At 43.2% G+C, this 21,810-nt stretch overlaps 1 protein-coding gene across 1 annotated transcript in view; it reads left to right on the forward strand.

Moving 5' to 3' along the window:
- The window catches only part of LOC309338630 (uncharacterized protein), a gene marked incomplete at its 5' end in the record, with an annotated part of 55,171 nt that extends 41,142 nt beyond the window's left edge, over positions 1–14,029 (forward strand). Inside the window, one exon of the mRNA XM_081855950.1 lies at positions 14,007–14,029. The remainder of the gene's footprint in view (positions 1–14,006) is intronic.
- Between the last annotated feature and the right edge of the window lie 7,781 nt (positions 14,030–21,810).

Below are 21,810 nucleotides of genomic sequence, written 5' to 3' on the forward strand. Positions count from 1 at the left end.
AGTCTCAGGAACAGCTAATTTAAAGGGAGTGGAGGGTGGGTGACTCGAAGAAAATGTGTGTGCAATGGTGGGGATCGCTGGCGCGGCTGCGTTTGAGCAGCAAGCCACACCCCCGTCGAGCTTCCCTATTGGGTGCCCCAACTGGGGAGGGGCGTGGCGCCAGCCCTGGAGTTGAAGCAGGAGGCAGAGCGCCCCCTGCATGATGCGGGAATCATCTCCCGATCACAACTCCTCCCCTCCTGGGAGGAGGAAGACTTTGTTTAGTCATGTTCGACTCTTTGTGACCCCATGGACCAGAGCACGCCAGGCACTCCTGTCTTCCACTGCCTCCAACAGTTTGGTCAAACTCATGTCGGTAGCTTCGAGAACACTGTCCCACCATCTCATCTCATCCTCTGTCGTCCCCTTCTCCTTGCGCCCTCCATCTTTCCCAACATCAGGGTCTTTTCCAGGGAGTCTTCTCTTCTCATGAGGTGGCCAAAGTATTGGAGCCTCAGCTTCAGGATCTGTCCTTCCAGTGAGAACTCAGGGTTGATTTCCTTCAGAATAGATAGGTTTGATCTTCTTGCAGTCCATGATACTCTCAAGAGTCTCCTCCAGCACCATAATTCAAAAGCGTCAATTCCCCATCTTACCAGGATCCAAATTCATTTTATTGGCCAACATCCAGCACATAATCATTCAAAACACCAGTCTAGCACCTGAATGAGCTCTCCTGATAAGAGGGTGAAGCACCAGGAGCTTTTTTGCAGACATGGTTACGTGTGGTGTGAAAATATGAAATCAGGAAGTAATGCGCTACAAGGAAAACATCTTCAGCAATTGCTCTTTAAAACACTAATGGTACTCATTTGCCCTTCAGCAAAGCAAACACTGTTTCCCTGCTTTATTTCTCCCTCTTTAAATGGTGTCGAGCAGAAACCAATTCCTACGCAAACATGTTCTTAAATGGAATATTCACGACCACAAAAGGAGGGAAATGATAAAGAATGTGAAAGTGACTAGACCAAATGAATGCTCCGAGGACTGGTTGGCTGTCTATTTTGAATGTTCAGGCAGGAGTGCTGTTGCTTATACAGCTAAAATGGCAATAACCACACATGTAATGGAGAATGAGCAGGCTTGGGAGAACCCCAGAGTGTGTAAAAGTGCAAAAAAAATATTGGGGGAAACAAAGGAGGACCCCACAAACAGACCCTCCAAGTGTCCCTATTTCCCAGGGATGTCCCTGATTTAGTGAAGCCGTCCCGGTTTCTGATTTGATCCCAGAATGTCCCGCTTTTCCTTAGGATGTCCCCATTTTCCTTGCAGATATGTTGGAGGGTATGGAATTATCTGACCCCCAAGCCATCTGAAGGCAATCCTGTACAAGGAAATGTTTTTTTTTAATGTTTAGTGTTTTATTATGTTTTTATATATGTTGAAAGTTGCCCAGAGTGGCTGGGGCAACCGGGTAAGATGTGTGGGGTAGAAATAGTAAAATTATCATTATGGAATGCGACGTCCCTATTTTCATCAGAGGAATGTTGGAGGATATGCACAGACAAATAGCCCAATGAAAATGGAATGTTCAGTTTAGTGGCCTCAGAATGCTGGCCAGATGTTGGTCGGGAAACCAGGTGGGAGAGAGAATGAAATGGAGTGTCCCTGAGGGAATGTAGCACCCTGCTTGTGGTTAACGCTTAGCTGGAATGAAATATTCAACGCAGCAATAGAGAAATTAAAATAGTAATTTATTTGTCAGACAAATAAATGAGAGGCACAGTGGTATATGGTTACCAAGCTCTGGCCTGGCCTCCTGCCATTCTGGCCAGCACTTATATTTCCTTAATCCAGCCCCCTTGCTCCTCCTGTGGCTGCCTCTATCCAATCAGCCTGGTTGAAATTCCTATTGGCTGTTTGCTAGAACCAATCACAAAAGATACACCTATTTCCTTTCGCCCTTTTATGGGACACAAAGAGCTATATATTCTTATATCTATAAATGACAAATAAGTAGTAATATATCTTACATGTGTCTCAACAAGGAATCTTAATTACCAGCTCACCTCTTGCCCTCCTTGCCCTATTGCCTTCCAAAACAGATGGTTAATCTTAACTTTTTATCTTCAAGGATCTTGAGTTTACATCAACATTGAAAGATCTCCTTCATTTGGAGGTTTCTAAACAAAGGCCTGACAACTATATATCAGGAGTGCTCGATGGCGTCTCCTGTCTGGCAGGGGGGCTGGGCTGGTGGCTGACTTAATTTCAGGATAGTTACAACTCTTACAACTATATGAAATAAGAATCTAGCATTTCTTAAATCCTTTGCATAATTACATTTAAGGCAATATATTTAATACATAAATAACCTTTTAAAAGGAAAAGAAATCTTCTCAAAGTAAAAAAGGAAGGAACAGTTTCCAGCCTCAAAATAAAAATAGAAAGAAGCCTCTTCTTCTCCAGCCAAGCCAGTTGCCTTTTTCCATTTGCTCTTGGCCTTTTTAACCTTAGGAAGAAGATATGGCTCATTTTACTATTTACCAACCCTTAATTTATAGGGTCAGTGTAACCTTGGCTCTCAGCCTGTAATTCCCTTTTTACGACTTTGAGAATTGTTTTCTGCTATAAATCAGGGGGGCCCCTTGTCTAGGAGGAAAAGCATCTTGCCAAGGTTTTTTAGTCTTCTGCCTGGTATGAAACATTTGAAAATATTTAAGCTCATTTTAAAATACAAGCCTTGATCAAACATATAAGCTTTGATTAAAAATGCAGGCTTATGATTAGATGCCTCAGGAACACAACAGGAACCTTCCACGCTGCAACCTTTTATTGCAGGCTCCCCTTCCTTGTGCGTTGATTAATTCCAAATGTGTATTCAATGTATTCTTCGGCTCAGCATTCCTGCTTGTATTTAATCATGGGAATAGCCACAACTGGGCATGAACGATGCTGGCAGGAACACACTTCAAAATGTTCAAATTAATATCAGTGCCCTTCCAAACGATCTTCTCCATTCTGCTTTTCTCGCCAAACTACCCCCCCCCCCCGCCGCCGCCGCCCTCTTGAAATGAAAGCTGATCCTCTTCAGTTCAGTAAACAGATGCAGGCCATGGGCTGCCTTTTGCCTTGGCTCACATTGATTTCCCCTTCCTTTGCTGCCCTTTCTATTCCCAAGCTCAGAAAGAGGCACAGAGTCAAGGCTTGAACAGACGAGGGAGGCAGACAGGGCTCTTGAAAGCTGTCTGATTGGGAGGTGCAAGGCAGAGGGCCAATTCTCACTTCAGATTTTGTGCAGATACCAGAGACTCTTTTTCCTTTTTTAAAAAACAGAACAAAAACAAAGTTTGCCTACTCAGCTCTGAAGAAATCTGTTCTGTGCTACATGAATGGACTTGGTGGTCACTGTAGGGGCGATGAAGCCTGTGGCAGTGGCTGGGTTTGCTACCTCCCAGTCAAAGCAGCAGCTGTCAGTCAAGCTGCCCTGATTCTAAGCACTGCTGCCTGTCATCTGTTGTCATTTCAGCCAGACTCAAGACGTGCAGGCAGGAGAAGAGGCTTGCAGAATCTAAACAGCCTGCTAAAGCCTACCAAAAAGAGTCTGGTACAAAAGGGGGCCCAAAGCGGCAAAGGCAAACATGTGGCTTAAGGGGGTGGAGTTATTTACCTAGTATACCCTGTGACCCATACAGCAGGGAGTGACTGGGGGAGGACTTATTAGTGGTGGCTCCTCATCTTTGGAATTCCCTCTTCAGGGAGGCCTGCTTGGCACCTACACTAATCTAGGAACCAGGTCTAAACATCCCCTCCGGTTTTTTGAGGACCATTAATTTCAGTACTTTTAATCTCTGAGCAGGTTTCAATGGTTTTATAATTATATTAATACATTAATAAGCAGCTTGTCCTGTAAAAAAAAACCCCACACATTAAAAAGTTAAAATAACAATAACCAGTTTGTGATCTAGCACTTGTTTGGTGTGTTGTTGATTTAATTTTTTTTATTTTAACCAATTTTACCTGTTTCATTACCTACCCTGAGTACATATCTGTGCTGATATTAGAAGGTACAGACCATATGAACAAACAAGAACAGACCTATGTTTGAGTTACTACAGGTTTAGTATTCTAAAAGCCTAGTTTATTGGCATGTTGTTGTTGTTGTTGTTGTTGTTATACAGTTGGGAATAAAAAAACTGTGGCCAATCTACTGCAAACCACCTAGAGGTCTACTAGTAGATCCCTGGATACCTTCCAACATCCTGGTGAGGAAAATTGGGACACCGGCATTTTTCCTGCACATGCGCACACAGCCTTGGTCACGGAAACTCCCCCTTCAGGGGCACTCTACCTCATGCGAGAGCACAGGACCAAAATATGGAACATTTTGGGATCAGATCAGAAGCCAGAGTAGCTTCTGTAATTCTGAGATGTTCTGCTCAAATCAGGACAGTTGATGGGTATGTCTATGGCCAACCCAAGGGACGCGGGTGGCGCTGTGGGTTAAACCACAGAACCTAGGACTTGCCAATCAGAAGGTCGGCGGTTTGAATCCCCGCAACGGAGTGAGCTCCCGTTGATCGGTCCCTGCTCCTGCCAACCTAGCAGTTCAAAAGCACGTCAGAGTGCAAGTAGATAAATAGGTACCACTCTGGCGGGAAGGTAAACAGAGTTTCCGTGCGCTGCTCTGGTTCGCCAGAAGCGGCTTAGTCATGCTGGCCACATGACCCGGAAGCTGTCTGAGATGAGCGCCGCAACCCCAGAGTCAGCCACGACTGGACTCTAATGTTTGTGGCAGATCCATGTTTGTCCAGACCAGGATTTCAGAATGCTATAGGCTAAACATAATTAGTCCACTTGAGAACTCAAATCAGGCAGGTTGTTGGAAACAACTCTCGCATAAACCTGGATCCTATTTCTAAGGCCTCTGAACAATACAGGGGACACACACACACACACACACACACACACACACACGACTGGCAGTTAAATGGCATAGGCCAGAAAAAGGTTTACCACTTCATTTGCTCAGATGAGGATGACGACAAAACTGTAGCCCTGTACACATTGACTTGGGAGTAAGTCCCACTGAACTCACTGGGGCCTACTTCTGAGCAGGCATATGCTATAAGGGTGTTAAGCCAAAGCTTTCATGGAAGAAGTGGGCTTTTAGCCAGGGGTGTTTGGAAACACTTTGTTGAAAAATGCGTTGCAGAGGAGAAAGAGATTGCAGCAAGGACTTTAAAAATAATCACAATAAACCCCCTCCTACAAAGTAAGCCTTGTATATGCCCTACTTTTGTGACCTTTCTTTTATTTTATGGGTTTAAAACTAATACTGGCTCCTGAATGTCAGGGCACTATAAAATGCAGCCTCCATTCATTAAAGGATGGTCCACTTGCGTTCTTACAGAATGTTCTTAAAGAGATTAAAAATAATGCATCCCTTAAGCAGCCATACTAGGGGGCTGCTGTAAAAGGAAGCAACTAATGAGCTCTGAAATCTTGGCAGAAAAGCCAGGATAAATTGGGTTGGGTTACAGGGCCATCAAAGTGTTCGATGGAGGGAGACCTGTCTGCTTTCTCAAGAAGGTGCTTGAACAAATCTGCAATAAAGAACCACATGGTGCTTGTTCGAAAAGGAGGAGTGTGTAGCTTTAAAATACCAAATCCTCCATATCCTAAGGTCAGAAGTTGGTGGCCTTCACTGCCTGCTGTGGGAGTGACTTTTCTTTTCTCTGCACTTTCTGAAGGGTATAAAGGCACCAGCACAAGTTGGCAGGTTGGCACTGATCCGTTTGATCTTTTAAACCTTTTAAAATTCAAAATCCAATAGTCCAGAGGTTGGGGAGATGGGGTGCTTGATTCAGGGTGCCACCAGCCCTTCTCGTCTGAAGAACAACTGGAATGAGTCTGGTTTTATTTTCACAAAGGGTTGCATGGGTCAAAGCTCAGTTTTCCAGTGGTGAGAAACCATTTTGGGATCCAGAGGACAGATCCTTACCAGGATCTGCCTTGTGGGCCAAATTTGACAGGTGGGCAGTCAGGCACCTGGTGTCACAAATGGTGCCAAGTGATTTGGTGCTTTGAAGTCCTGAAGTTGGGTTCAGCAGCGTGGGAGAGTTACCTGCAGGGAGCTGAACCAAGCAAGATTCACTACCCTAAACACTGGCTCTTTTGTGTGATGTTTCAGAAGCTATACTTCGGAAGGTGTGTAAGGGGGTCTTTGTAGGTGCTACCTCACAAATGACACTGTGGGTGCCCAAAACATCTTCACAGGACAAATGGGGAAGCTTGGCAAGGTCAGTTTTGGCCCGTGGGCTGGAGGTTTCCCAACCCTGCCATACGAATCAGAGGCAGAAGATCCAGTGGGGAGACCAAGATAGTCACTGCTGGAGATCACCTTCTTTTTGGGCCTCTCCAGTTCGCTACAACAGATGAGGAGGAAGCAGAGATGAAGGCATAGCCTCTCACACAATTTCTGGAGAGGAGTCTACAGATGACTGCTGCTCTGTTTTAATTTTTAAGTGTAAAAACCTGGTGGTGGTATTTGTTCAGAAAAAGAACTTGCTCAGGACAAGCTTTGATTATTGGGAACTTCTCATCTTACCCAAGCATCTGATACCAGATGCACCATGAGAATTAGATGTGAAAGCTTTCCTTCCTTCCTTCCTTCCTTCCTTCCTTCCTTCCTTTCCTTCCTTCCTTCCTTCCTTCCTTCCTTCCTTCCTTTTCTCCCTCCCTCCCTGCCTCCCTTCCTCCGCTCCATCACAGGCATCTAGTTGGCCACTATGAGAACAAGATGTGGGACTAATGGGCCTTAAAATAAATATTCCATAGCGAGACTCTCTGATGACCTTTCAGCCTGAACCAGCATGCTCTTCTTACATTCTTTTAGCAGGGCAGGGAAACACACAGACGGTGTTGTTGTTGTTTAGCTGTGTAGACATGTCCGACTCTTCGTGACCCCATGGACCAGAACACGCCAGGCACTCCTGTCTTCCACTGCCTCCCGCAGCTTGGTCAAACTCATGCTGGTAGCTTCGAGAACACTATCCAACCATCTCGTCCTCTGTCATCCCCTTCTCCTTGTGCCCTCCATCTTTCCCAACATCAGGGTCTTTTCCAGGGAGTCTTCTCTTCTCATGAGGTGGCCAAAGTATTGGAGCCTCAGCTTCAGGATCTGTCCTTCCAGTGAGCACTCAGGGCTGATTTCCTTCAGAATGGATAGGTTTGATCTTCTTGCAGTCCATGGGACTCTCAAGAGTCTCCTCCAGCACCATAATTCAAAAGCATCAGTTCTTCAGCGATCAGCCTTCTTGATGGTCCAGCTCTCACTTCCATACATCACTACTGGGAAAACCATAGCTTTAACTATACGGACCTTTGTTGGCAAGCTGATGTCTCTGCTAGCATCCCCCAAAGCTAATAAAATTCCCTTTCTATCCTTCTCCAACTTCTCTCTTCTCTTTTGGTTACGTTCCTTCACCCAGCTGTTTCTGCCTCACCCCAGCAGGTGAGGAGTGTGTCATCGCTAGTTGCCATCAGCCATCAAAAACCACCAAGGCACATCTAAACACGCATTTCCTAGCCTGGAGAGTGGGAACTTGGGTTCCTCCAGATGTTGCTGGAGCAAAATTCTCTTCCACCCTGGCCACTGGCCATGCTGGCTGGAGCTGATGGGAATTGGGGTCCAAGAACAATTCCTGGAAGACACAGGGTTCCCCAATCCATCCTCATCATTAATGCCCATGGAGGGAGCTTCTTTTGCCCTTTGCTATGCAAAGATTGCAAGAAAGGATCATCTTCCATATCCAAAGAGGATGCTTACAAGAACAAGCCCTAGGAAGAACCCAGCAAGTTCTAAAAACTAGGCACTAGACGAGAACACTAGGGAAACAAAGGCATATTTTATATGTGTTATCTGAATGGAAATTCATGCTGTCTTACGTGGCCTTTGGTATCCAGAAAATCCTCTTAGGGATGAATGTTTCAGCTGTTGAAAATTGTATTGTGTTGTTAGTTTTTCAACTTATCTCCTGAGTTTTCCCTACTGTAAATATCTCTCCCCACCCAATTCATTGCCTTCATAGTCAGGCTGGCCTTTTAAAATCAAATCTATTTTTGGAAAGAGGTGGGGGTTTGGCACGTCATGTGCCATTTTATTATGTTGTATTTTAATATATAAGTTTTTAAAGTTTCACTGAACATTGTGAGCAGATTGAAACTTGCAATTAAATCTTCTTTTGAAACGGTGCCATTATTGGATGGCTTCTGAAGGTGCTTTAGCTTTATGTGCAAGGCAGAAAATTGGCATAAGTACAATACACAACAAATATAAAGGCAGAGTATGTACCTGTTTGGAATAACAATTGAGTGGAGAGAGGGTTTTCTTTCCCCCCTGCAGGATAACTGAAAATACAAAAATCCGCTGCAAAGCTGCTCCTGGTCTTCCTTTAATTTTCCTAAAGCTGGGCTAATAGGATTGTATTACAGATACAGGCACATTACTTGGTTTTTTTGTGTTAATTACTGTACTCTTAGAATCATAGAACTATGGGGTTAGAAGGGAACCCAAAGGATCATCTAGCCCAACCCCCTTGATCGTTGACCATGAACTGTGTGAGCTTACTCTGTTGAAAATGAAATGAAGATGTTGTATTGGTGATGGTCCTTTGAGTTGAGGGTGATGATTACATTTCTATCCCACCTTTCCTCCAGAGAACTTCCCTCCCCCACTTTATCCTCATGACAACCTTGTGAGGTAAAGCTGAGTGTGTGTGAGAGAGAATGACTGGCTCAAGGTCGCCCAGTGAGCTCCATGCATGGTGGGGATTTGAATGCCCTGGTCTGCCACCATAAGACTTCTTCTTCTTCTTTGGTGACCCCTCGTAGCTGAGTAAGATTGTCTTCCATGAACACAGTCTTAACAGTGAGTCCGTAAGTGACTGTGGAGGCCAATTCTGGATCCACACGTCTTTCCACAGTGGGGACATAGGTTTCTGGACATAGGTTGATCATGGTGAGGGTTTGCCAAGCGTGCCTTCCTCTTAGCACATTTCTCCCTTTTGTCCTGAGTTTGAGTGTCTTCAAAGCCCACGACACCTTTGGTAAAGGCTGTTCTCCAATTGGAGCGCTCGCAGGCCAGTGTTTCCCAGTTGCTGGTGTTCATACTACATTTTCTTTTTAGAATCATAGAATCATAGAATCATAGAGTTGGAAGAGACCACAAGGGCCATCGAGTCCAACTCCCTGCCAAGCAGGAAACACCATCAGAGCACTCCTGACATATGGTTGTCAAGCCTCTGCTTAAAGACCTCCAAAGAAGGAGACTCCACCACACTCCTTGGCAGCAAATTCCACTGTCAAACAGCTCTTACTGTCAGGAAGTTCTTCCTAATGTTTAGTTGGAATCTTTTTTCTTGTAGTTTGGAACCATTGCTCCGTGTCTGCTTCTCTGGAGCAGCAGAAAACAACCTTTCTTCCTCCTCTATGTGACATCCTTTTATATATTTGAACATGGCTATCATATCACCCCTTAACCTCCTCTTCTCCAGGTTAAACATGCCCAGCTCCCTTAGCTGTTCCTCATAAGGCATCGTTTCCAGGCCTTTGACCATTTTGGTTGCCCTCCTCTGGACACGTTCCAGTTTGTCAGTGTCCTTCTTGAACTGTGGTGCCCAGAACTGGACACAGTATTCCAGGTGAGGTCTGACCAGAGCAGAATACAGTGGCACTATTACTTCCCTTGATCTAGATGCTATACTCCTATTGATGCAGCCCAGAATTGCATTGGCTTTTTTTAGCTGCCGCGTCACACTGTTGGCTCATGTCAAGTTTGTGGTCAACCAAGACTCCTAGATCCTTTTCACATGTACTGCTCTCAAGCCAGGTGTCACCCATCTTTAGATTTGCCTTGAGAGAGTCTTTGAATCTCTTTTGTTGACCACCAGCATTACGCTTTCCATTTTTAAGTTCGGAATAGAGTAGTTGCTTTGGAAGACGATAATCAGGCATCCAAACAACATGACCAGTCCAACAAGGTTGATGTTGAAAAATAATCACTTCAACACTGGTGATCTTTGCTTCTTCTTCTTTACACTGGCTACGTCATCCCTGGCTTCCCATATGCAAGTCGTCTCTTGAAACTGCAGTCACCAAGTGATGCACACCCATGGGTATGTAGCAAGGATTTTTAAGGTACCTGTGACCCACTCAAATTGTGTCCAAGAATGGACAGACGCAGCAGTGGAGAAAAAGGAAGTGATATTTATTGCTGAGCAATAATTGACCCAGTGGAATGATTTCCAAAGACTGGGCCCTGGGCTCTAGCACCCTGAGGCTTTATACCTGAGTACATACATGACATAATAGAATACAATCGCACACAGCAGCAAAAATAAAACCAATGAGCGCATTCAAGCCTTGCCCCCTGATCATGTAAAGAGTTCCCTCCCAACTTCTGCTTTCTTCAGTCTGAACATTCAATGTAACCTTTCCCCTGATTTATGGTAAGAAGGAGAAAAGGAAACTTAAGGCAGAAGGAACTTATCCGACCGTTACGCTCTCCTACACGGCATCTGCTATACTGGGACATTTGCAGTTAGCATCTTCCTGTTTTTAGCTGCTCAGGACCCTGTCTGGACAGGGGGAAAAGTGCCAGCACATCAGATTTATCGCTTCCCCCTTATGTTAGCGAGACATTGAAAAGAACAAGGGAAGGGAACTGGGGCAGAGTTCATTTCAGATTTTTCAAATCTAAGCATTTTGCTATAAGCTTTGCAGAAGCCTTCGTGATTCAAACATGGATTATATAAAAATCATTGTAGAAAAATTTTGGTTATATATGGATATATGAATAACTGATTATAACCAGCCTTCAGTCACATGAACATCGCCATTCTGATTAATGAGTCATTGCACTTCCACGACCATCCTATGTGCTGAGACACACCAGGGGTGTCTGCAGAAATAATCTGGTAGGTGGTGGGAGAAGGCAGAAGAAGGCAAGGGCTGTGACATGCAGTTTTCAGATTATACCACTGATAACGCCGCACTGTTAAAAGGTGTTTACGGCAGTTTCATCTGAGATTGGAAGGAGGCCCAAGAATTCTTCATGTACAGATTCATCCCCATCACTTCCTTCCACAAATCTTACATCCAGAGATAGTTATTGTATTCCAGAAATATCTGCTACTTCACCTGCTAAAATAGAGAACCACTTGTTTAGCCTTCACAACAATACCTTCCCTCAAAATTTGGGAATGCAGCTTCATCAACCCATTCTGTACTCTTACAGATGTGTACTTAGCATTGTCTGCCCCAATTTCCGTTTTTTTAAAAAATAAATTAAAAAATTCACTCTGCGTCTCAGCGTGAAACAATAAAAAGTCTATCGTGTTACCTGTAAGGTAAAAAGAAGGTAAAGGTAAAGCACCCCTGGACAGTTAAGTCCAGTCAAAGGCAGCTATGGGGTTGCAGCGCTCATCTCACTTTCAGGCTGAGGGAGCCGGTATTTGTCCACCAACAGCTTTCTGGGTCATGTGACCAGCATGACTAAACTGCTACTGGCACAACAGGACACCATGACGGAAACCAGAGCACACAGAAACACTGTTTACCTTCTTGCCACAGTGGTACCTATTGATCTACTTGCACTGGTGTGCTTTCAAACAGTTAGGTTGGCAGGAGCTGGGACAGAGCAACGGGAGCTCACTCCATCATGGGGATTCGAACCTCCGACCTTCCGATTGGCAAGCCCAAGAAGCTCAGTGGTTTAGACCACAGCACCACCCAGACCTAGAAACACAAAGCAACAGTGGATGAGTCCTAGGGATCTCTAAGACAGAATTCTCACCAGCCTCAACAAACTACACATCTAGGATTCTCGCAGGACATTGCAGTGCAAATATGTCCTTGGTAAAAGTTTTAATCCTGCCTTGCAGTGTTCACCTAATTAGTCTACTTTGCTGGAAATCGTGCAGCCATTAGCAAAGTAATTGCTGAGCCTTCGCCAAAGCCTGGTGTTAACAACCTTAATGCTCCAAACAGAAGCCAAAGATCTTAAGTAGTCAGAAATTATCTCGACCTTGGAATTTCTGGGACCTAGCAATGCCAGTGGGGGATGGAGAGAACAGCTTGCCTTTTTAAAGTTACCGTAAGAATCTCTGTGTGCATGGCTCTTTCGCCAAAAAACCATCCATATAACCCTACCTCGTTTTCAGAAATAGACCAGATTCTTTTAGCACTGAAGGGAAAGGAAAAACCACTCTGGAGAACAAGAGCTCAGGATATAATCTTCAACCATGGAGTGGAGTACCTGCAGGCAGGTGAAGTCGTACATAATAATTACCTGCTTCTTACGCAGAGCTTCATGCCATCTGTTAGGTTTAATATTTTACATTGCCCGATTAACCCAAATGGGTAGGTGATTACAAGAGAAATTAATGCATATCCTCAATGTCTCTGTCTTAGATTACAAGATCTTAGAATTTTAAATGCAGACCAGGGACGGGGGTGGGAGGGGGAGAAATCTGATTCAGTTCTCATTTAAAGGCAAACTTACCTGATTTGCACTTTCAAAAACATTAGGCAAACTGAAACACAGCTCCCCCCCTTCAAAATTCACACTTCTCCAACTTTTGCAGTGCAGTTCTCCAGCCATGTAATGTGTTCAAAATCCACATACTAGAAAAAAGTTTGCATATAAATGAACGTATTATTGAAAATAACATCAAAATGTGTTATATCTGGGGGGGGGGAGTGTGTGTGCCAGTGTGGTGTAGTGGTTAAGAGTGGTAGACTCGTAATCGGGGGAATCAGGTTCGCGTCTCCGCTCCTCCACATGCAGCTGCTGGGTGACCTTGGGCCAGTCACACTTCTCTGAAGTCTCTCAGCCCCACTCACCTTACAGAGTGTTTGTTGTGGGGGAGGAAGGGAAAGGAGAATGTTAGCCTCTTTGAGACTCCTTGGGGTAGTGATAAAGCGGGATATCAAATCCAAACTCTTCTTCTTCTCTTCTTTGCAAAAAGCTGCTTATTAGGCAAAATTTCATACAAAAAAAGTGTGTGGATGTTGAATTTTCATGCTGCTGCTTTTTTTTAATGAAAACTTACGCAGAAATGGGGAGAACCAAACTTAAGACTGGTGAAATGAGAAACTGGCAGAAACCAGACTGACATGTTTGCCAAATCCAGACATAGGTTATACAGAAATGAGCAAATAATGTTTATATATTTATTTTACATTCCACCTTCCTCTAGAAGTCTATGTCTATTGTAGGCATATGTCTGTCTCAGGAGACAATGGAGGAGTGCGCCTTTGGGGGTGAAGTCAAACTGTTGGAAGGTTTAGCTAAAGTGGTACCTCAGATTAAGAACAGTTTCAGGTTAAGAACGGACCTCCAGAATGAATTAAGTTCTTAACCCGAGGTACCACTGTACTAGGGGCTGTGCCCCAGCTCATGTCGCTTGCCAGCATCTCCCTTGGCAAACCCCTGCACTCTCCTTAGATCAGGGATGGGGAGTCTTTTTGCATTTGTGCCTTGGGCGAACGTTGACAGGTGAGTGGTGACGATGAAGGAAGAAATATTCCCCTTCCCACCTTTCACGTAAGCTGGCAGGGCTCAGGGCACAATGATGGATCTCCCATGTTGTCCCACTTTGAGATTGCTGGATGGAAATCTGGCCCATATCTGAGGAGATAAATGTTAGAAATGTTGACCACAAGCCTCCTCTCTGTTGTTTGTTTGTTAAAAATTAGCCGTATCTTCATCTCATACCCTTCACAAATCCTCTGCAGGAGACAAAACATATGGCAGCATGGTTCCGCTTGCCTCTTATGAAATGTCAGGATGTATTTTCTTGTCTTGTTTTTCAAATTAATTAGCACTCGCTGCTTTTGGGGGGTTTCATACTTTAAAAAAACCCAACAACTCTCCAGCCTGCTGGGACATCTTTTGCAGACAGTGAAGCCATTTTTTGGGGGGGGGGGAGGAGAGAGAGAGAGAGAGAGAGAGAGAGAGAGAGAGAGAGAGAAAGAAAGAAAGAAAGAAAGAAAGAAAACCTGGCTTCCTCAAGACCTCTCTGGTGCGCAGAGGATAAAGTGTTTGCTTGCAATACGTAAACTACTTTCACATTTTCTTACTGGAAAAGTTCAGGAAAAGCACCTGCTGGGGTTGGAATCGGCAAAGGGCTTATCCACACTAACTTTTGGCCCTGCTCTTTCCAGACAGATGCCTGCACTTTATCGCTCTGTGTCCAAGTCTGTGGGGTGGTGTGCATGCAATTGGCTGTGGTTGCGTCGATTGGGGTGGCCGATTTGCGGGCAGACTGTAGAGTGATTGGCGGCGGTGACACCCTCCCCCCCAAAGCTGAAAAACTGGGCAATCTCCCCCTCTCAAAAGCTCAACAACTTTGGGCAATTCCCCCCCCCTTTTTGTTGCTGTCCAAAAAAATAGGGTTGACTTATACATGGGAGCGTGTTATACACAGGAAAATACAGTAGCTAGCTGGGATTTATGGGCGTTGTCCAAAACATCCACTGGGCACCAGGTTGTCAAAAGCTGGGCAAGGATGCCCTTTCCAATAGTTTTTTTCCTGGGCCAGATGCCAAGAAAGGCATTAAAATTTCACCATCAAAAACAACATTCATTAGTTTCCCTTCCTCCTCATTCCCTTTCATTATATGAGCTCAACGCCCTCCGCTGACCTGCTAAACAGCAGCTTTCTTGTGTGCTAATAACTGCTGCGAGGATTTATTTTTATTGCCTCCATTTCGTCGTTGTTGCTTTTTTAAAGAAAGAGAGAGAATTTCCTGCCTCTGTTTGATTCCTTAGGTAATATCGGTTGTTTTTCCTTCCTAACCTGGCTTAGCATATTTCCCTTTCACAGGACTCAGCTATACAGCTGCAAATGAAATATTTTAAGTGTGTTGTAAAGTGCAATATACAAAAGTGACACTAGATGGCGATGGTGAGCTATGGCAAATTCAATATATATTTTCAAAACGTTTTTTACAAAAGCATTTTCACAGTGGTTTTTAAAATATGTGTGTAGATTCCACCATGGGATGCGGGTGGTGCTGTGGTCTAAACCACAGAGCCTAGGGCTTGCCGATCAGAAGGTCGGCAGTTCGAATCCCCACCACGGGATGAGCTCCCGTTGTTCGGTCCCAGCTCCTGCCCACCTAGCAGTTCAAAAGCACGTCAAGTGCAAGTAGATAAATAGGTACCACTCCGGCGGGAAGGTAAACGGCATTTCCGTGCGCTGGTCTGGTTCACCAGAAGCAGCTTAATCATGCTGGCCACATGACCCGGAAGGTGTCTGCGGACAAACACTGGCTCCCTCGGCCTATAGAGCAAGATGAGTGTGGAACTTCAGAGTCGTCCGCGACTGGACCTAACGTTCAGGGGTACCTTTACCTTTACCTTTAGATTCCACTATAGAGTTCGCAGAAATCTCCAGGTGCTTCAAGAATCATACTATCCCCGCCTTCCATTCTTATCGTTAGGAGGTGTCATTTTCTCTAAAGGCACATTAGACACAAATGCATGTAATACACCACCAGCTGTCCCTCTAAACATGGGCTTTATCCTCCACCAGCCCCCTCCAAACACTTTCTTAGGAACATAAGAAGCTGCATTACACTGAGTAGAAAAACTCTCCCTTTCATGTTTTTCTCCCTTTTTTCTGTATCACTTTCTTTCTTTTAATTGAAATCACCTTAATAAAATACATATTTTTTAAAAACTGAGTCAGACCATTAGCTGGCAGTTGCTGTCCTGGGTTTCAAGCAGGGGGCATCCCCAGTCCTACCTGGTGATACTGGGATTTGAACCCGGGACCTTCTGCATGCAAAGCAGATGCTCTACCGCTGAGCGACGGCCCTTCCCAACCAATTGAAAGCCATCTGGAATTTAAGGCAAGCCTCAAAGATCACAAGGAGGGAAGTGACTGCATTTTCCAAAGGAGAGAATGCCGTCAATGCGGAGCCACCACTGAAAAGACCCTGCCTCTTGTGAAGTAATCGTTAAAATAGGCACACACTTATGAGTAAGCTAGCCAAAGTAGCTCATAAGAATAAATATGAAACAGGCTTATTAGAAAAACTAACCAACAAACTGAAACTGACACGGGGGCAAACAGAAGAAGACGCCTTCACTACGGTATGGTTCCCCTTCATCACATACACAGTCCAACAAGACAACAAGAAGAATCTGCTGACAGAAAACGAATCCATATGGCTACCCACACCCAACCCCCCCTCACACACTCACACACATAAACAGTTACAGATAGGTAGCCGTGTTGGTCTGCCATGGTCAAAACAAAATAAAAAAATTCCTTCCAGTAGCACCTTAAAGACCAACTGAGTTAGTTCTAGGTATGAGCTTTCGTGTGCATGCACACTTCTTCAGATACACTGAAACAGAAGTCACCGGACCTTTCTATATATGAGATTCTTATCTCATTATACATGACAAAGCCATTTTTCACCTTCTCACCCCTTGCTTTTTCCTGTTAGACCTATTGCAGTCGTTAAGAGTCGTCAACAGGCTCATGCAGCTATCTGCCAATCACCCATTCCCACCACCCTTCTGAGTAATACCCCTCCCCACCTTCTCACTATATAGAAAGGTCCGGTGACTTCTGTTTCAGTGTATCTGAAGAAGTGTGCATGCACACGAAAGCTCATACCTAGAACTAACTCAGTTGGTCTTTAAGGTGCTACTGGAAGGAATTTTTTTATTTTGTTTTGACACATAAACAGATCTCATTACAGCCAACCAAAGACAACCAACCACACCCTAGGCCACCCCCAACCTCTCTCACCACCAAGGAGGACTCCCCGGCTCAGCGCCTGAGGGCCCCAGTCCTACCACTCACCTGGCATAGAGCGAGGCCTGATGGGCTCTATAAATGACTGCTGCCGCTGAGAAGAGAGGGCGCCATTTTGTTTTGTTTTTGTTTTTTATTTAAATTGCTGTTATTTTTTTACCTATGTCATTTTAAACTGTGATATTAATGCTGTATTCTAATTTCTAAATTTTGATTTATGTGGAAATTGTTTCCCATTTGGTTGTGTATTTTTTTATTTATTTTTGGTTTATTTATTGTTTATGACTTTTGTAATTATGTAAATCTTGTTATGCCGTAAGCCGCCTTGAGCATTGTTTTTTTAACTGTGGAAAGGCGGCATACAAACAAAAAATGATGATGATGATGATGATGAAGGAAATACAACAAGCGAATAGTACCCACACAAGTGACGCTGACACAAACCCCCACACATACACTAAGTTGAACAGAAGCATTGCCACCCCCACCCCACTCACCATTCCCCCCTCCACCTCTTCCCACCCTTTTCTTCCTAATGTAACACTAATGTCTCAACAAATGAAACTGATCTGCAGCTGGAGTCCATCAAGAGTCCCACCTTCCCAGACCAGGTGGAAAACGAATCAGAGAGAGAAAAGGGACCAGGAGGGTGAGATTCAGAGCAGAGGAGGGGCAAGCAGGGAGAAAACTAAGCACACCTCCAGCGGCGGAGCTTATGCCCGCACTACCCAGAGCAGGCGTGCTCCTGAGGGGGGCAAGGCTTGGAGGGTGCCCTCCCAGGCGCAGGATAGCCACTTGGGTGCATAAAGGTAAAGGTAAAGGGACCCCTGACCATTAGGTCCAGTCATGGCTGACTCTGGGGTTGCGGCGCTTATCTCGCTCTATTGGCCGAGGGATTCAAGCAATTTAAGAGGGATTCAAGGGAACTTACCAGGAACATACAATTCAGTCTGTGTTTTTTTTTTTTTTTTTAATAAAATATTTATTAGGGTTTTTTATAAAAGAAATACAAAGATAATAAACAGCATTGCTTTGTTTTAACAAAATTTCATAACTTCTTTGGACTTCCTCACGTCTCCCGCTCCCACTTACATCGTTAATAATTTTTTTCAAGCAATTATCATCTTATTTGCAAATTTATAACCACTCAATTCAATATAGTGTAACATTCTCAATATGCAACTAGGGAAATCACCAGGACCAGATGGACTAACTGCGAAATACTATAAAGCACTGAAGGAATGGCTAGTACAACCATTGAAAGAAGTTAGTAACCAAATCTTGGAGGGGAAAAAGGCTCCCGAATCGTGGAAGGAAGCATTCATCTCACTTATACCGAAGACAGAAACTGAGAAATATCAGGTTAAGAACTACCGCCCTATATCACTTTTGAATGTGGATTATAAAATTTTTGCAGATATTTTAGCAAAAAGATTTTAAAAAGTTTTGTTGGAGGAGATTCATGGGGACCAAAACAGGCTTTCTACCAGGTAGACAATTGTCAGACAATGTGAGGAACATTATAGACATTTTAGAACTTCTGGAAACTGACATAAATAGAAAGGCAGTTTTGATTTTTGTGGACGCAGAGAAAGCCTTTGACAACATTTGTTGGAGTTTTATGAAGAGGAATCTCCAAGGGATGGGGGTAGGCAAAAACTTTGAAAATGGTATAGGTGCAATATATTCTGAGCAAAAGGCCAAACTAATTGTAAATGGTATGGTTATGGACGAGATCCAAATAGAGAAAGGGACACGACAGGGATGCCCAATATCCCCACTATTGTTTATATCGGTTCTGGGAGGTTTTCCTGAACATGATTAGAAGGGACCAGATGGTTAAAGGAATACAGGTCGGAACTAAACAATATAAATTAAGAGCATTTGCAGATGATCTAGTTTTGACACTACAACACCCAGAAGCCAGTACAAAAAGAGTTTTGGAACTAACTGAAATATTTGGTCAAGTAGCAGGTTTTAAATTAAACAAACAAAAGACAAAAGTCTTGGAAAAAAATCTAACGATGGGGGGAAAAGATAGCTTTCAAAGAGAAACTGGTTTGGAAATTGCAAAAAGAGTAAAATATCTGGGGGTGAACTTAACATCTAAGAATGTGAACTTATTTAAAGATAATTATGAGAAATGTTGGTTGGAAGTGAAGAAAGATTTCGATATATGGTCTAGGCTGAGACTTTCCTTGTTAGACCGAATTGCTGTTATTAAGATGAATGTACTGCCGAGAGTGTTATTCCTGTTCCAGACATTGCAAATTTTAGACAAGATGGATTGTTTCAAGAAGTGGCAGAAAGATATATCTAAATTTGTCTGGCAGGGCAAAAAACCCAGAATAAAATTTAAGATTTTGACCGATGCAAAGGATAGAGGGGGCTTTGCCCTGCCGGACTTAAAACTTTACTATGAAGCAGCAGCTTTCTGCTGGTTGAAACCATGGCTACTTCTTGAGAATACAGATATTCTGGATCTGGAAGGTTATGACAACAACTTTGGTTGGCATGCATATCTATGGTATGACAAGGTAAAGGTACATAGAAACTTTAAAAACCATATTGTCAGGAAAGCACTGTACAATGTATGGAATAGATATAAAGATTTGTTGGAGAGTAAAACCCCCAGGTGGTTGTCACCAATGGAAGCTAAGGCGGTAAAAAGACTCAATATGGACTCAGATTGGCCAAAATATTGTGAAATTATAGAATATGATGGTGAAAACCTGAAACTACAGAGTTTTGAGAAATTGAAACCTAAAGTCCGAGACTGGTTACATTATTACCAGATTAATGAAACCTTTAAGAAGGACAGGAAACTAGGATTTCAGAAGGAGAGGTCAAAGTTAGAAACAGAATTGCTAGAACCCAATACTAAGAACCTGTCTAGAATGTATAATTTGCTGCTAAAATGGAACACACAGGATGAAACGGTTAAATCAGCTATGATTAAGTGGGCACAAGATGTTGGTCATGATATTATGTTTGCTGACTGGGAGCAGTTATGGACCACAGGTATTAAATTTACGGCATGTAGTGCCTTGAAAGAAAATATAATGAAAATGATCTATAGGTGGTACATGACCCCAGTCAAGCTTGCAAAGATATATCACTTGCCCAATAACAATTGTTGGAAGTGTAATGAATGCGAAGGAACTTTCTATCATCTTTGGTGGACCTGCCCGAAGATTAAGGCCTACTGGGAAATGATCTATAATGAAATTAAGAAAATCCTTAAGTGGACATTTATAAAGAAACCAGAGGCTTTTCTCTTGGGCATGGTGGGCCAAACGGTTCCAAAGAAAGATAGAACATTCTTTATGTACGCAACAACAGCAGCAAGAATTCTTTTGGCGAAGTATTGGAAGACTAAAGAAGTACCTACTCTGGAAGAATGGCAGACCAAGCTGACTGAATTTATGGGACTGGCAGAGATGACCGGCAGAATCCGTGACCAGAAGAGAGAGACAGTGGAAGAAGACTGGAAAAAATTTAAAATCTATCTTAAAAATTGTTGTAAAATTTCGGAATGTTAAAGATGTCAAGGGATTAGATATAAAGAATTACAGCTGTAAAAATTGAAATTTAGAAAAAAGCTCTAAAGAGAATTAAATATAAAAAGGGATGAAGGATTGCTAAAAAAAATTTAAAATAAGGATTCAGTGAAGGGGAGGTTTGGGGAAGTCGCGTTATGTTTGTTTGTTTTTTGTTTATGTTGTAAAACTAATAAAATTATTTAAAAAAAAAAAAACAATTCTCCAACAAAATTTTTGTTTCTCTTAATCTCATTTATCATCAATTTCCGATCCAATTTAGTGATGGCCAATTATTTATAACCAAGCATCCTTATTAACATTCCTCTAAATCACAATATTTTTGTAGATAAATCTTAAATTTCTTCCAATCTTCTTCAATCCTTTCTTCTCCCAGGTCTCGAATTCTGCCAGTCATCTCCGCCAGTTGCATATAGTCCATCAGCTGCATCTACCATTCTTCCAGTGTGGGTAGATCTTGAGTTTTCCAGTTCTTAGCGATGAGTATCCTTGCTGCCGTTGTTGCATACATAAAGAATGTTCTATCCTTCTTTAACACCTTCTGGCCGACAATACCCAGAAGGAAGGCCTCTGGTTTCTTAGTGAAGGTATACTTAAATACCTTTTTCAGCTCATTATATATCATTTCCCAGAAGACCTTCACTTTAGGGCAGGTCCACCAGAGGTGAAAGAATGTTCCTTCATTTTCTTTACATTTCCAACATTTATTATCAGACAAATGGTATATTTTGGCAAGTTTAACTGGGGTCATGTACCATCTGTATATCATTTTCATTACATTTTCCTTTAAAGCATTACATGCAGTAAAGTTCAGCCCAGTGGTCCACAACCTTTCCCAGTCCTCAAACATAATGTTATGCCCAATATCCTGTGCCCATTTTATCATAGCCGATTTAACCATTTCGTCTTGTGTATTCCATTTCAACAGCAAGTTATACATTCTTGAAAGTACCTTAGCCTTAGGTTCTAACAGCTCTGTTTCCAACTTCGATTTCTCCACCTGGAACCCTAACTTTTTGTCATTTTTAAACACTTCTTTAATCTGAGCGTAATGTAACCAGTCTCGCACTTTATCCTTCATTTTCTCCAAACTCTGCAATTTCCAATTATTTCCATCTTTTTCTAATATTTCCCAATATTTTGGTCTGAGGCAAACTGAATTGTATAATACAGTGGTACCTCGGGTTAAGTACTTAATTCGTTCCGGAGGTCCGTTCTTAACCTGAAACTGTTCTTAACCTGAAGCACCACTTTAGCTAATGGGGCCTCCTGCTGCCGCCGCGCCACCGGAGCACGATTTCTCTTCTCATCCTGAAGCAAAGTTCTTAACCTGAAGCACTATTTCTGGGTTAGCAGAGTCTGTAACCTGAAGCATATGTAACCCGAGGTACCACTGTATTATTTTAATAATATGAAAGCAGCTATCAGGCTCT

This window comes from Podarcis erhardii (assembly GCF_964252035.2).
Source record: "Podarcis erhardii genome assembly, chromosome: 3".
NCBI lineage: Eukaryota > Metazoa > Chordata > Lepidosauria > Squamata > Lacertidae > Podarcis > Podarcis erhardii.